Here is a 12,720-nt window from a genome sequence, read left to right on the forward strand (position 1 = left end):
TTATGAGGGGCATGGATAGGATAAATAGACAAAGCCTTTTCCCTGGGGTCGGGGAGTCCAGAACCAGAGGGCAGAGGTTTAGGGTGAGAGGGGAAAGATATAAAAGAGACCTGAGGGGCATCCTTTTCACGCAGGGCATGGTACGTGTATGGTATGAGCTGCCAGAGGATGTGGTGGAAGCTGGTACAATTGCAACATTTAAGAGGCATTTGGATGGGTATATGAATAGGAAGGGTTTGGAGGGATGTGGGCCAGGTGCTGGCAGGTGGAACTATTGGGTTGGGATATCTGGTCGGCTTGGACAGGTTGGATCGTAGGGTCTGTTTCCATGCTGTACATCTCTATGACTCTATGACTCTATTTAGTTGCAGCCTCATGAATAGCTGCTATTGGACATATTAATACTGTTGTGACATCCATACACACACTGGATGTGGAATCACTGAATACATTTACCTAAAGTGGAATTTAATTCCATTAGACTGCGACCATTGCCTGTTCTGTTCTCCGCACTCTTTCACGAAGCTGGGCTGATTTGCCAATGAATTTGAGAAAGGTAGAGGTATTTAGGAAAAAATAAAGCAGAGTAATAATCTGATCAAAAACACATTGGGAAAAATAATAATGAAAGAAACAAAATGAGTGACAGTGAACAGAGTTAAATATCCACTGAGACCAGTCTAAAGCTGATGTATTTCATGAAATCACTCAGCTGCTGTGAATATCACAATTGCCAAGTATTATTACAAGAGATTATCACTGAGGTGACATGTTAAGCAACAGGATTTCCAGTCAGGTTTCTTGCATGCTCATTAACAAGCACATGGTGATTTCCATTACAGATGTGTTCGAAATCTGTGTTAGCATTAGGCTCAGCCACGGGTCTCTAGGGTTCAATTCCCTCCTGCCCCAAAGATCTCCCATGATATGCCTGAACATGTTGATTAAAAATTAGGCTTAGCTAAGGCCAGTAGAAGATTAGAATTTTAAATTATGATGTGGAGATTCTGGTGTTGGACTGGAGTGGACAAAGTCAGAAGTCACACGACATCAGATTATAATCCAATCTTTCGAAAAGCAGCCCCTTTTCCTCACAGGCTTTGATCTGTTTCAGATATGCTGCCTACTCGCCAAAGCACAGATGGGATTTTGGTGTTAGTGGAGCAGTCTTGATGCCCTTTCCCACTTTGATTGTTGTTCATGCCCAAATTAGAGAACTGAGAATTCGATTTCACCCTGCTTTGTAAAACATTTTTAAGTAATATCTGGTTAACTGTGCAGAGAGGAACTGTGTTGATTTTCCAGTGTGCCATACATCATTAGAGGTTACATTTTTCAGTTAGAAAGAATATCATTCAAAATTACACTCAGGTAGCATGCTGACACTTGATAACCGTCTAGCTGTTTAACACCAGACACTATTTTAATCCTTGGTTTAAATTCTCATTTGCAACAATTGTGTTACAGCACTTTTAACATCTCAAACATTAAGTCAAACACTGCAAGAAAATGCAGAGAATAACAATGACCAACAGACAGCAATGTGAACCCTATGGCAGGGCAGCCATTGATCTCACAGGAAGTGTACCAAAAGCCTAAGATTTCCATCATTAGGAATTTGCGTGTTTGTCTTTCACTCTCTAGTTCTTTCCTTGAGTCTGTCTTAATTCATTGCCCACCCCTTTCATCTCTTCTGCACAGCTCAATACTTCATGTAATTGTTTTTGTATATGCAGAATTATTGCAGGTTTTGATGATTGGTGAGAAACTGTTTCTACTGGAAATGGTGACAGTGACCAGAGATTTAAAATAATTGACAAAACAACATAAAATAATATTTGTTTAAGCAGCTTGTTTTCATGATCCAGAATCCACAGCGGGTGGAAACAGTTTCAATGGTAACATTTGAAAATGAACCAAGCTGAAATAGCTCAGTTGGGAAGAGTGTTAGACTAAAGATCTAAAGGTGTGTGGTTCAATGCTGGGCTTTGGCAAAATAAGCAGCATTCATTTAGCCCTTGTGTGGTACAGTGGTAGTGTCTCTACCCCATGGACTTGGAGGCCTGGGTTCAAGTTCTACCTGTTCCCGAGGTGTGTAATAACCTCTCTGAACAGGTTGATTAGAAAATGGGTCAGAAGGAAAAATAAGGCTAAGTTGTGTGGAAATAGTAAAATAGTAGGACTAATTAACTAGTTACAACAGACTGAATGGCTTTATCATGATTCTACTATCTCTCTTTGACATTTTTATTCTCTTTTACCTTTTTGTACATGGTTTCTGATGGAGCCTGTATGTGGTATTTTCTACTGTCTCAGAATAACTTTCACACCCCGATTTCTCTGAAGTTGTGCAGTACATTGCATTGCTTCTGATCCACTATGCCTGACCTCAGTAAATCAAGATGTGGATGTGCCGGTGTTATACTGGGATGGACAAAGTCAAACGTCACATGACACCAGGTTATAGTTCAACAGGTTTATTTGAAATTACAAGCTTTCAGAGCGCTGCCTCTTCATCTGAAAGCAAATAGCAAGTCGGTTCGTGGATTGGTAATCAGCTATTGTTGACAAAGGTCATCAGCCTGGCAATAACATTGTGGTTGGCTCTTGGCAGTTGAATAGCTTGTGGATGCAAATTATATTGCCATAAACCACTGACTGCCAGAGGGGAGGTAGAAAGCCAATTTATTTTCTCTCATCATTGTCAGTAAAACTGATGCTTTTAGCCAATATGGCAGATGGTTTATCATTTATGAACCAGTCGCTTAAAATGACCAATATTGGCAGACGTTGTAAGATGTCTGAAAGAGGAGGTAATGTATCCCTCTACAGTAGAAAATACTTGAATCTGAAGAAAGCCACTCTATCTTCCCTCACCATTTGCTATAAGGTGATGCTTTTAATCAATAAGTCAGATATTTTGTAATTTGTAATTCAGTTGCTCTGTGCCTTTTGCAAGCAAGTGAAAACTACCTGGAGATGAGAAATTGAAGAACAGCTAGTCCTGGCATCTCAGCAAACCCTGTGGATAGGGGCCAATGATCTGCCTTCCAGTTATTTACCTCCAGCAATAACACCAGTGTTTATCTGACTCCCTGACTGTGCCTTTCTGTATGTATATGTAGGGAAGGTTTTATAAGCAAGTTAGAGTTTTAAGTATTGGAGTTATATGTTGACAGTTCATAACCATTTTACCGTTAACTAGGATGTATTTATTTGTAATCAATAGTAACTCTTGTTAAGTATAGAGGCCTGCTGCATGTTAACCTGGGTCTAAACAGATAGGTAAATTGGAGAATTTTTGCACACTTTGGCACAGTCTTTAAATTTTGTGATGACTCCAGGAATAGTAGTGCTTGATTTCTAACATGCTATCCCAGTCATGGGTAACAGAGTACTTTACATTACCAGTTATGTTGAAATTGCTAAATAATTTGCTTTCTGGATGAGCTGCCACATTTTTTGGACATTGAAACAATTTGTTCAATGTCATCATTTTATAATTTTAGCCTTTAATATTACAACATTTGAAAACTGTTACAGAAAATTGAACATTGCTATCTCAGTAATCTGAAAGCAGCTTCCTAATTGTTTAATCAAATGTCCACTACCTTCCTATAAACGTTAATCCCAATCAGAGAATTTAATGACAGATTGAAAATGATGATCTCAATAGACATTACAATTATTATATTATCCACAGTTTGGATAATAGTTTGATGCAAAGCATTTCAAAATCTTTTTACAGCATTCCAGCTTGAATTTTTGCACCCGGGTCAAGAATGCTGTGTTGGGAACATTCCCAGCTTTGCAAACTTAATACAGGAGGAAGTGCCCTGGATAATCTAATTTTCATTCCCAGGCAATTGTCATCTGTGAACATAGTTAAGACTCTACCATTGGAAAGAATTCTCTCTCTCTCTATTTCTCTCCCTCCACTCCCACCACCTCGAAAGAATTCAAGAGACACGCACAGAGACTAAGGAGGCAGGGGGATGTGGGAATCATGAAGTGGCATAAGTTGGCATGGATTGACATGGTAGTATGTGTGGAGGTCAGCTGTGGGAAAGCCTGTCTCATTCATTCAGCACTTCGTTGCTACCCCCAACTTGCCTCCTCCCATATTACCCATGCAAAAGCTGAATCAGTGTGTAGCTATCTCCATGAACCACAGATGTGCAAAATACAACTTAACACTCTTCCCACCTCCCAGATAAAATGATAGGTTTGGGTTTGGGAACTGGACTTTGGCTGACTTGGAACCCTTATCCATCATTACAAAATTCAGGCCTGTCTACGTAATTTTATGTGTCTGCTAATTGCAGTTGCTTGGCTCGTGCATGTTTCAAACAAATAATTTTTAAACATGTCCTTAGATTCAACACTTTTCTGATATTCTTAAATGATACAGACCATTGTGCAAAATAGATGTCATTTATTTTCATTGAATTTCTTGGAACATATAATCAAACATATTTAGCTAACTGGATTCAGAGCAGATATAGAAGCCTAAACTGGGCATCCATGAGATTTTTGGGCTATGAGCAGCAGAACTCTATTCAACCACAATCATTAACCACATGGTCCAACCCATCCATCATTATACAATTACTATCAATCCAGATGGAGAATCCCAATTCAATTAGAAGTGTGCAGGAGAGTGTGTCACGTGCGTCATCAGACAAACCTAAAAATGAGATGAGAACCTTGTGAGACTATAATATGGGAAAAAAAAAATTATTTCAAAAATATACTTTATTCATATATATTTAATCTATACAATTGGACATGTCATCATTCTGTAAACATTCCATTTCTTTGTGTATCGAAACAGGGTAATCATTCCTATTCACAGGTTGGTGCGATTACATTGAGCTGAGACGCCAGCGGAGCCCAAATGACTGCGTGGGCCCCCTGTTCTTCTTAGGCAGGCAGATGTTAGACGGTGGTCTTTCCCCACCGCGCCTTGGCGGCAGCTGCCCCAAGCTTCAGCGCGTCCCTCAACACGTAATCCTGGACCTTGGAATGTGCCAGTCTGCAACACTCAGTCGGGGTCAACTCCTTCAGTTGGAAGATCTACAGGTTTCGGACCACCCAGAGAGCGTCCTACACCGAGCTGATGATCCTCCAGGCGCAGTTGATGTTCATCTCGGTGTGCGTCCCGGGGAACACACCGTAGAGCACGGAGTCCCGCGTCACGGCATTGCTTGGGACGAACCTCGACAAACACCACTGCATTCCTCTCCAGACTTCCTCTGCATAGGCACATTCCAGAAGGAGGTGTGTGACAGTCTCACCCCCCCCCCCCCCGCAGCCACTTCGAGGGCAGCGTGCGGTGCGGCTGAGAATCCGGGCATGCATAAAGGATCTCACAGGCAGAGCCCTTCTCACCACCAGCCAAGCCAGGTCTTGGTGCTTGTTGGAAAGTTCTGGCGATGAGGCATTCTGCCAAATGACTTTGACAGTCTGCTCAGGGAACCGCTCGATAGGATCCGCCCTCTCCTTTTCCCGAAGGGTCCCAAGGACACTACGTGCTGACCACCTCCTGATGGACTTGTGGTCAAAGACACACAAAGGTGGCCATCAGGGTGAGGGTGGCATTGGGTGTGTTTTTTCCCCCATTGCACCGGTCTTTGTACATTACATCTCTTCGGACCCGGTCCATCTTTGATCTCCACACGAAGTGGAAGATGGCCCGGGTGACTGCGGCGGCACAGGTTCTGGGGATAGGCCAGACTTGTGCCACGTATAACAATACTGAGAGTACCTCACACCTGATGACCAGGTTTTTACCCGCGATGGAGAGCGACCGTTGCTCCCAACTGCCCAGTTTCTTTCTCACCTTCCTGATCCGCTCCTCCCAGGTCTTGGCGCACGCCCCAGCCCCCCCCGAACCAAATACCCAGCACCTTCAGGTAGTCAGTCCTGACGGTGAATGGAATAGAGGATTGGTCGGCCCAGTTCCCGAAGAGCATGGCTTCGCTCTTGCCTCGGTTTACCTTGGCCCCCGAGGCCTGTTCGAACTGGTCACAGATGCACATGAGTCTGTGCATGGACAGCGGATCCGAGCAGAAAACGGCGACGTCATCCATGTACAGGGAGGTCTTAACCTGCAGACCCCCGCTGCCAGGAATAGTCACCCCTCTCAGGCTCGCATCCTTCCTGATGGACTCGGCAAATGGCTCTATGCAACACACAAACAAGGCAGGGGAGAGAGGGCAGCCCTGCCTGACTCCAGATCTGACTGGGAAGCTATCTGATTCCCACCCATTGATTGAAAAATATGCATGCAAAACAGTGGAAGCAGCATGAAATAGACAGAACAAACTGATTGCACATCCACTGGACCAGATCAGAACTCTGCACTTCCTGGTGTGTCCAGCAGTGAATGGTGATGAACACTTAAAGAACCAAGAGAAGGGAGTTCAATGAAGACATCCATCCTCAAGATGGGGGAGTTAGCAGGTGAAATTAAAAGACAAGATTGAATAATTTACAATAATCGTTAGCCAGAAGTGAATGGTCCATCTTTGCTTCTTAAGGTACCTCAGTTTCACAAATACCAGCTTTCAGCCAATTCGATTCAATCCATGTGATACCAAGATACAATGAACACACTGAAATCGTCGATCAAATCATTGCTTCTCTACATTCCTGTCCTGTTTGAAGACATTCTTTAAAACCCACCTCTGACCACACATTTTGGTTTCTCCACATGATAGCTTTTTCTTTAACTTGATACCAGTTATTTTTGGTTATGTCTGCATGGAGTACTTTTGAGACATTATTGCATGGTAAAGAACTATATAGTGCAAATTGTCATGGCAATGTTTCGAACCTTGGGATATGACAGCTAATGTTACGGATGCCTTTTCACCATTATTCAACTGAATGGAATGAGTACTGAATACAAGCCGGACTTAGTGGACTGTATCGTAACTACTCCTGTTATTTATTCACATAGAAAAGCTCTTACAGGAAATCTCTGCTCTATCATCTTTCACTTAAAGTCTGAATACTTTTTCCAGTAGATTATTCTACTTGTCAGTGTTAAATGTTACCCACTTTAGTTGGGCCAATTTGCCCAACAGGTACAAGCAACAGTAACATATTTCTACATAGATTAGCCACAGTTATTTAATTTTAAGGCAAGTGTCTACAACTGCTACAGATTTAAAGGAAGACAAAAAAAATGTTCAAAGATGCATTTGTTCTGCAATTACAGGATTGAATTCAGTTCCAGACAGGCAAAATTCTGGTCACATTGTGGAACACCTGCCTGACAACTTTTAGTTTATTTGTTTCAGACCAACTTCAGGCATGTCTGGATACATGCAACCACAGAACTGTTTCCCAGAAGTTACATACGCCAATGTTTCCAGAGTGAGAAGAGGCCTGCAGTTGATCTCTCAATACTTAAATTAAGTTTAAAAGTCTATTGTGCACTTTGCAGACAATATGTGACATTAAGTGGCAATAACCCTCCATGCAATGTCAACCCACACATTATTGCCTCTGGGGAGCTTCATTTCACTTCTTCCCAAAGTCACGTTGGACCTAGAATTCTAGATTTATGTGATCAATTTACAGAATTGAGAGTTCTGGATAGAGTGGACATGAAGAAGATGTTTCCACTAGTAAGAACAATTAGGACCTGACAGTACATCCTTTGAGTGAAGGGATGACCCGAGAGAACTGAGATGAGGAGTAATGTTTTCAGCCAGAGAATGGTAATCTGTGGAATACATTGCTGCAAAAGGCTGCGAAGGCCAAGTCATTGAATTTAAGATGGAGACAGACAGGTTGTTGATTAATATGGGGATCAAAAGTTATGGGGAGAAGGCAGGAGAATGTGATTGAGAAGCATTTCAGCCTTGATCGAATAGTGGAGCAGACTTGATGGGCCAATTCTATTCTTATATCTTATGGTCTTATGATTGTGGGGAACCTGAAATCACTTTACACAATATTAAAACTGTACCTTAAATTAAATATGTCAGCATATTTGAACAGAAAAATGATCCTACATATACAATTTGTAACCTAATCATACAAATGCAAAACCATGAAATGAAATACTATACTTGGTAAATTTTTATGAGACTTTTTTAATGAAATTGTTATTTTGTAGATTACAGAATACAAAGACAATGTTTTTTTTTCGAGTTCTATGCATTTGGAATTTCATATAAAGTGTTTTAAAAATTTCAAGCTAGACCCCAAAGTTATATGTCAACGTTGTCTGCTTATATACAACCATAGTTTTGTTCTTATACAGATGCCCAAAAGTCCAATCCTAATCAAGTATTTTTTAAGGTAGAGCTGATGTATATTTCTGTACTTTTGATGAAGATTAGGTCTGTACAGTGTAGTCTTTTAAATCCTACTACATGGCCTCTCTGAGCTTTCAACATGAGTAAGAATCCACATTTATAATAAATGTGCTCTGTGGGACCTTAACAGCTAATGAATAGGAAGAGTGAATTATACTCTGGAGAATATTTAACATCAGCACATAATGAAATATTAAATCTGGATAGAGTTGACTCCGCCCTACCTTTGCAATACTGTACATGATGACGAATAATGTAATCTTAGTAAATGGACAACAGGGTGAAGTGGCAAATAGATATTTATTTTTGAGCTTCTCCATGTCGATAAAAGGTTGAATGTGCACAATTACTGAGATGGAAATACCAAAAACTGTCAACATATAGTTATATATATTTAATTATTCTAATGGTTGAGATTCTTACAATGTGTACTAAATTTATTTTGCATTTCAATATAAAACTGAATTTTATTCAGAAAGTGCTTCATTGTTGACTTCAAAGGTTTATTCTATTTTTAATATATTCTTTGGTGAAGTAATGAATATGAAGAAATTGAGCAGTGAATAGAAGAATTATAGTTGCTTTACCAAAACAAAATCAAGCTCATTATGAAAAAAACCCTCAGTTTTCAGTTTCTAATAAAAAAAAAACACAGACATGGACATTTATGATGGCTTAAAGCTGTGGTGGAACCCACATTAATTCATACATGAGAAACTGGATTAAATGCTTGCATTTAATTTTTATTCAATCCTACAACTATTGTTTGTACTTGTGCTTAAATTGTTTCAGTGCAAATGTAAGGGGTTAATGTCAATGGTCAGTAATTTAACTAATGATGTAATCAAAACAAAGAAAGGATAATAAGAGAGTGAGTCTGAGATGGAGATGCAGTAGAAGCAGCATTCTGAATTAGACTATAGTAATATGTATAGTGTGAATAAGTAGTTGGAATCACTTTACTGAACCCACATTATTGGTAAACTGCAGCAGTTAAGACAACCAACCAGTTCAACACTGTAGGAGGCAGGGAAAAGCTGAGCCTTAAAGACAGATTGGACCATGGTACAGATCTTAAGAACTTTATATCAGTATTTTTCAATGAAGTCAGCCATTTTACCCCAGAGAACACAGGAACAACAAACCTAGCCGTAAAATTTTGTAAACAAAAGATCTAAAGAAAATTACTTTTTGCAAAATGGAAAAATGATTTTAAACAAACTAGAAAGCAGAGGTTGGGGAACTGAATTGGAGAACAAACAAAAAGTCACAGTCAGAATCTTGCTTTTTGAATTTGTACATTATTTGCTCCTTTGTAAAATGATTTAAATTAAATCTATAGTTATGCTTCCACTTTTGCAACATAAGCATTACGTGTTTTTCTTCAGATGAGCATTGATATCAAATATAGGTCCAAATCTGATTTTAGAGTCAATTGAAGTCAGGTAGCATGAGATCACCTTCAGGTGGCTATCCTTCACTGAATCTGTCTGGGATCCAGAGATTCTTGCAATCTAGATACAAAGCAAATACATGGACCACATGAAATAACGACTAAAAAAAATGGCATGGAGTTTCTATCTGCCCAGAATGCATTTTAAACTGTCACTTTTGCTGAAGTAAATTTACATGCAAGTTTCCAACTAAACATATTAACATAAACCTAACATCTCCTCTGAATTATTGCAAACAAGTAAGGAGCTTGAACTCTGCATTTGCTAGTATCTCAGAAGCGTGCCTTGCCAGGAACTGACTGATTTAATACTCAGCCTTACTTTCTATTTGATTTCACTTGTCGTCTTTGATCTATCAGCAGTACAAAACTAGGGCAGAATATTGCACACTTACATGATGAATGAGCTCTCCAGAATGGAGTTGGGGGAGGAATCCACAGCTGGATCAAAATATTGTACACAAACATGAGTAGTACAGTTTCAATCAATGAGTGGAAATGAGAAAACCTTTCCAACAAATCCAGAGTCAGATATGGCTGCTCTCTCACCCTCATCCTGTTAGTGCATTGTATAGAACCCTCTTGCTGAGTCCATCAGGAAAGATGTGGGATAAGAGGGATGACTATTCCAGGCATGGCATCCATTCAGGTCAAAGCTTCCCAATGCAGGGATGATGTCATCGTCTTCTGTTTGGTTGGGTCAGTCACAGAACCATTGAACGATAGAAACGTGATGGCACCGAAAGTGTACTTCCACTCCTTGTGTCTGCATTGGCTGCACTAGTTGCTAATTCTAAACCTTCTTTCCAGTACCTGGTTCAGATTACAATGCTTCCAGTGCCAATCGAGGTTTCTTGCAAGCGCCTTGAGGGTTTCTGACTCAGCCCCCAACTTGGGCAGCAAATTCTACATATCCTCATGTCCCCTCCTCTGTTTTAAGGAAAGCAACCCTGGGATATCCAATCTTTGCCCATATCTGCAAATTTCAAGCTGGGCAGCATTCTTGTACATCTCCTCTGTACTTTGTCTGCAGCAATTAAATCGTGCCTGTAATGTGGTGATTAGGGTGTACACAACACTCCAGATACAGTCTAACCAACTGAAGAGCACCTGCAACCAGTTTGCATGGGCCTCCGGAACCAAGCTAAATTGCAGCTGAATATTGCGTAAGAACTGGACTAACTGATCCTTTATCAGCTTCACGGCCAGGTCAGATTATCTGAAGGTGCTGGGTCCAGTGTGTTTGCTAAAAACCAGACGGAGAATTATAAAACAAAAACTTATTTCTTCTCTATTCCAGATAAGAAACTGGTCATTGGTGTGAAGCATTGCTCGACATGGTAGATTGATGTGGTCCATTCTTCACTTCTGCACCACGACAATCACCTAAGTCAAAATTAATTTTGCCTGGAGGTCAAAACCTGATTGGATACACAGGTGCACATATACACTATACTGACAATTAGGTGAAGGGGGAAGAAATGTACACAATGTTGCCTTCTCCTGATGGCCACCTTTGTCCATAGACTCTCAGTGTGTAACACCAAATGTCACTAAATGTTGAGATTCTATTTATTCCCAGTGTTGTAAAGGTTGGGACAAAAACAAAAATTGCTGGAAAATCTCATCAATTTGATCCATCAAATCCATACCAAACCTCTGAAGACCATCCAACAGAGATCCATTCCACCCCCCGACTCTCTTGCTGCATTTCCCATGCTAACCCACCTAGCCTGTACACCCCTAGACACTGTGGGCAATTTAGCATGGCCAATCCACTTAACTTGCATGTTTTTGGACTGTGGGAGGAAACCCATGCAGACACAGGGAGAATGTACAATCTCCACACGTATAGTCACCCGAGGGTGGAATTAATCCAGATCCCAGGCACTAAGAAACAGCAGTGCAAACCAATGAAATACTGTGTCACCCTTTGTAAAGGATGGGTCTGACCACATTGCCATGGAATGTTCCAAATAGTAGCATAATGCTGTATTACCTGTCCATCATGGAGAAATTAAGGCAGAAATGCACTCTTGACCATAACTCCATCATACAATGGTCAACAGATAATGTCCTAGGGGTCCTGCAGATAAATGAAGTGGTAGGTCAAATTGGATGGCTCCACTTGACAACATACTGTCACAGTAATTTGACAGAATGCTTTGACAGAACCAAAAAAAAACAAGCATAAGACTTAGCTTGACTAGTGGTGAGGAAGGCTTTTTCCATCAGATCCAGCTTATCGACCAAGAACCTCAACTGCTACTCCCTCTGCATGTTGCTCCTTAAGTTTGCTGTGTTGGGGGAAAGACTGCTGTCCTCCTCTTTGTAGAATGTGTTTTTGCCTTTTTTAAAATAATTGTTAAAAGGATGTCTTGAGAGAGATACAGAAGAACCCCTTGGGCTGTATGCCTTGCAAAAAATGTACATTATGAAGATCAGGAGTACTGAAATTGTAGTGAGACACCTTTTAATGAGTGGACACCTTTTAATGAGAAAAATGTTATTGAAATTGCGCTTTCATGAATTTCCATTTGGAATGCTTTGCTGATGGGCTGTAAACCTAACATGGCATTCCTACTGCAAACATCAAAACTGTTATTGAGAGTAGGACATTCAGTATGAAGGTAAACTGAGTTTTGATAAAAATTATGTAATATTCAAGTTGAAATGTTTTGTCTTTTTTTAACGATTGTTAAAAGGGAACAATGAAGTACATAAAAACTGTGATCTGCAGTTAATTGAAGTCAAATAGGTGTATCCTGTGCTGCTTCATTGACTGAACTTAGATTAACTTTAATTGAAATGAAAGTGATTGCAGCAGCACTAAAAACGAAACAAACTGCAGCCAGGCTTCAGTTGACTGCTGAACTCCAGGGAAACGTGATGAATACTCGAGTCTGTGTACAGGAGAATGTCAGCACTATGTGA

The sequence above is a fragment of the Chiloscyllium plagiosum genome, chromosome 18, assembly GCF_004010195.1.
Source record: "Chiloscyllium plagiosum isolate BGI_BamShark_2017 chromosome 18, ASM401019v2, whole genome shotgun sequence".
Lineage (NCBI taxonomy): Eukaryota > Metazoa > Chordata > Chondrichthyes > Orectolobiformes > Hemiscylliidae > Chiloscyllium > Chiloscyllium plagiosum.